This window comes from Homarus americanus, unplaced genomic scaffold (assembly GCF_018991925.1).
Source record: "Homarus americanus isolate GMGI-L3 unplaced genomic scaffold, GMGI_Hamer_2.0 scaffold50077, whole genome shotgun sequence".
Taxonomy (NCBI): domain Eukaryota; kingdom Metazoa; phylum Arthropoda; class Malacostraca; order Decapoda; family Nephropidae; genus Homarus; species Homarus americanus.
Genome location: NW_024732775.1, coordinates 7,501 through 12,062, shown reverse-complemented (window position 1 = coordinate 12,062; position 4,562 = coordinate 7,501). Strand labels below are relative to the sequence as shown.

The 4,562-nt window shown below is 53.3% G+C and overlaps 1 non-coding gene across 1 annotated transcript in view; it reads left to right on the top strand.

Moving 5' to 3' along the window:
* The first annotated feature begins 3,877 nt into the window (after positions 1 to 3,877).
* The window catches only part of LOC121868938, a 4,214-nt gene continuing 3,529 nt past the window's right edge, over positions 3,878 to 4,562 (top strand). Inside the window, exon 1 of the ribosomal RNA XR_006089485.1 lies at positions 3,878 to 4,562. This exon is cut by the window's right edge and continues 3,529 nt beyond it. This is a non-coding gene — a ribosomal RNA (large subunit ribosomal RNA).

Genomic DNA, 4,562 nt, shown 5'->3' with positions numbered 1-4,562 from the left:
AGAAGGTGCAGTTTGATCTGATCATCTGGTTTGCTATTTCTCTAAGGCCAACGTGCGGTCCCTCGCCCAATGTCTTCTGCCTCGCTGGGGCAATGAGAAGAGGAGCGGATAAGGGAGGAGATTCGCCAACGTGCGGTCCCTCGCCCAATGTCGGCTGCCTCGCTGGAGCTGGGGCAAAGAGGAGCGGATAAGGGAGGAGATTGGCACACACGGTGGCGCTGCCGGCGCCGAGGATAGCAAGAGAAGGTGCAGTTAGATCTGATCATCTGGTTTGCTATTTCTCTAAGGCCAACGTGCGGTCCCTCGCCCAATGTCTTCTGCCTCTCTCTCAATCTCACTATTTTGGCCGCCGTGATAGGCGCCGCCAACAGCAGCAGCTACCTGGTTGATCCTGCCAGTAGTCATATGCTTGTCTCAAAGATTAAGCCATGCATGTGTAAGTACAAGCCGATTTAAGGCGAAACCGCGAATGGCTCATTAAATCAGCTATGTTTCATTGGATCTGTAAACCCACTTACTTGGATAACTGTGGCAATTCTAGAGCTAATACATGCAATTGGTCTCTGACCGCAAGGGAAGAGCGCTTTTATTAGTTCAAAACTGGTCGGGCCCCGGTCCGTAACCCACCTGTGGTGAATCTGAATAACTTCGGGCTGAGCGCACGGTCTCCGCACCGGCGCCGCTTCTTTCAAGTGTCTGCCTTATCAGCTTTCGATTGTAGGTTATGCGCCTACAATGGCTATAACGGGTAACGGGGAATCAGGGTTCGATTCCGGAGAGGGAGCCTGAGAAACGGCTACCACATCTAAGGAAGGCAGCAGGCACGCAAATTACCCACTCCCGGCACGGGGAGGTAGTGACGAAAAATAACGATGTGAGTCTCATCCGAGGCCTCGCAATCGGAATGAGTACACTTTAAATCCTTTAACGAGTATCCATTGGAGGGCAAGTCTGGTGCCAGCAGCCGCGGTTAATTCCAGCTCCAATAGCGTATATTAAAGTTGTTGCGGTTAAAAAGCTCGTAGTTGGATCTCAGTTCCGACTGACGTGCACCGCCCGGTGTTTACTGTCACGCTCCGAACAGCCGCCGCTCTCGCACGGGATGCTCTTTGTCGAGTGTCCCGAGTGGCCGGAGAGTTTACTTTGAAAAAATTAGAGTGCTCAGAGCAGGCTATTTGAATGGCCGAATGGTGATGCATGGAATAATGGAATAGGACCTCGGTTCTATTTTGTTGGTTTTCGGAACCAGAGGTAATGACTAATCGGAACAGGCGGGGGCATTCGTATTGCACGCTAGAGGTGAAATTCTTGGACCGTCGCAAGACGAACTACTGAAAGCATTTGCCAAGGATGTTTTCATTAATCAAGAACGAAAGTTAGAGGTTCGAAGGCGATCAGATACCGCCCTAGTTCTAACCATAAACGATGCCAAAGCGATCCGCCGGCGTTATTCCCATGACCCGGCGGGCAGCTTCGGAAACCAAAGTCTTTGGGTTCCGGGGAAGTATGGTTGCAAAGCTGAAACTTAAAGGAATTGACGGAAGGGCACCACCAGGAGTGGAGCCTGCGGCTTAATTTGACTCAACACGGGAAACCTCACCAGGCCCAGACACGGAAGGATTGACAGATTGAGCTCTTTCTCGATTCGTGGGTGGTGGTGCATGGCCGTTCTTAGTTGGTGGAGCGATTTGTCTGGTTAATTCCGATAACGAACGAGACTCTGGCCTACTAAGTAGTCGACGGATCTCCAGAAAATGGTGTCCAGTTCGCAACTTCTTCTTAGAGGGATAAGCGGCAATTCTAGCCGCACGAGATTGAGCAATAACAGGTCTGTGATGCCCTTAGATGTTCTGGGCCGCACGCTGCTACACTGAAGGGATCAACGAGTTTTCCCCTCCGAGAGGAGCGGGTAACCCGTTCAAAGCCTTTCTTGATAGGGATTGGGGCTTGCAATTGTTTCCATGAACGAGGAATTCCCACAAGTCATCAGCTTGCGCTGACTACGCCCCTGCCCTTTGTACACACCGCCCGTCGCTACTACCGATTGAATGATTTAGTGAGGCCTTCGGACTGGCGCTCTTGGATTGTCGGCCCCGTTGCCCGCGAGGGTTTTCTGGGGTCGTCGCCTCGAGCTGACGGAAAGATGTCCAAACTTGATCATTTAGAGGAAGTAAAAGTCGTAACAAGGTTTCCGTAGGTGAACCTGCGGAAGGATCATTAACAGAGAGAAAGAGAACGGGGCGCTCTTAAAACTACTACTACTCTCCTGATTTGGGCGGTCTCGGGCTCTGCTCTGGCAACTCCAGCAGCGAAATAGGACAATCCCGGCCCCCGCACCAAAAATAGGTACCACCACGCTGTAGGTGGACCACACTCGGGCGAGAGCGCGAAGACCGGAGGAGGAGGACGGACGGGGCTTTGGACGGCTGCCCGTCCGTTCCTTACTACCGGCGAATAAGCCTCTTGACCCAAAAAGAGTGAAATTCAAGTGTCAAAAACAACAACAAGCCGTCCGGCCAAACCCAAACCACAAACTTGGGCTATGTCTGTCAAACCCTTTCATTGAGACTCGACCTGTGATGGTTAGTCGCAAAAAGACCAAATGGCAAATACACAACTCTTAACGGGGATCACTACCAGGGAAGTCGATGAAGACCGCAGCAAAACTGGGCGGTCGGTATATGTGAATCGCGAAGAATACCAGATACACGACAAGTTGAACGATATTGCGGCGCGGGCAGCCATATGGAGCTTGTCGCCGCCACTCTTTCACGAGGGTCGGAATATACATCCATCGTTGCTGCAGTCGCGCCTGCTGACTGTCTCCCCGACACGCAGGGTAACTCCCAACCGAAGCTTCCATTTTGCTTAATCGCCTTTCAAGCGAGGGCGCGTCTCTTAAAAACAAGCAAGTCACCGATTAGCAAGTCTGGACTGGCGCACCAATATTCAACTACAACAGGTTTGGCTGGTGTTGTCGCCCTCGCAAATAACTGGAGGCGGCGCTCTTTTGCCTGCTGTCCACAGAGACACGAATGGCCGTCGGCCGCTCATGGCTGATGCTGCACATGTTCTAAGAGGCACTCCATCCCACGAAGAGGAAACGAAAACGGGTCGGATATCTTTTAAGTAAGCCCCGCCGGAATTTCGTCTATCACCTCGAAAAGAGTGCTTGGCATGCATTGCAGTGGAACCTAAATTGATGAGTGCGCCTGGGCCCGCAGTCTACCATGTAGTGGTGCAGGCAGAGAGATGAGAATGCTTGGGTGACGCCGTGCTCTTCCTCACGCGCTCCTCCACCCTCTCCCACGGTCAGACGCGGTGTGGGCGTTCTCTTTGAGAGTTCGCCACGAGTCCACGTCTATCTCATGACTGGGAGGGAGGCAGGGGGAGTTCTCTCTAAACGCGTTAAAGACGGTGTTGCGCCTCATAACGGCGCTCGCCGGGATAGAGCACTAGTTCTGCAGCCGGAAAGGCCGCTCACGCCAATTAATACTGCGACTCTCGCTCTCTTTCTCCGGATAAACAAGTGCCACTGCTGTGGCATGCGGGAACGGGGAAAGAGGTCAAAGTTTAAGCGGCAAAGGTGCGGCCGAGTAAGGGCGGAAGACGAGCGTATATGCATTAAAACTGTGTGTGTATATGACTCTGCGAGAGATGTTCTGCTGGAACACTTTTCCTATTGGCTATTTACCACTCAATGAGAAGGAACGGAGTCAGGGGTGGGAGTGCCGGCGCCATGGCCGCTGGTACCCCCGCGACAAGCCCCTCAAACCTTCCTGCCTGGTAATGTCGGTGGTGAAGAAAGTCGGTGGCAGAGCGTCTTCCGCTTCGTGGTTGGGGAACTTGTTCCCCCTAAGGATGATGAGACCACGATCGACCTCGTAGTAGGAGAGAGCTACCCGCCAAATTTAAGCATATTAATAAGCGGAGGAAAAGAAACCAACAGGGATTCCCTTAGTAAGGGCGACTGAACCGGGAAAAGCCCAGCGCATAACCTCGATGTCTTCGGGCACGAGGGGTGTTGCGTTTCAGAGGGTCCAGCACGCCGTCCCATACCGTCTAAGCCAAGCTTGAAAGCGGCCACTGCCCCTGGAGGGGTGACAGGCCCGTGATGTATATACCGTGAGGGCACAGATGTGGGACGGTCGGAAAGGGCCTCTCTGTAGAGTCGGGTTGCTTGAAAGTGCAGTGCCCAAAGCAGGTGGTAAACTCCATCTAAGGCTAAATATGACCACGAGACCGATAGCTTAACAAGTACCGTGGAGGGGAAAGCTGAAAAGAAACTTGAAGAGAGTTCAAGAGCACGTGAAACCGCGAAGAGCCAAACGGTGGAAACTCGAAGGTCGAACTGAGGATTCCAGCTCGTCGGCTGTCGGCTGGGTGGGGTGTTGTAATTCGAGCGACCCAAAATGTTTGGGCGCGCCCCCACTCACGCTGGCGTCGGCGGCGTATTTCGCCTCGTAGGTCACCGCGAATTCGCTGCCGGGACGCTGGCGTCCGGCCGACTGGTACTCGCCGACTTCAGCTCGTCTAGACCCGCGACGGGGAAACCACCGGTG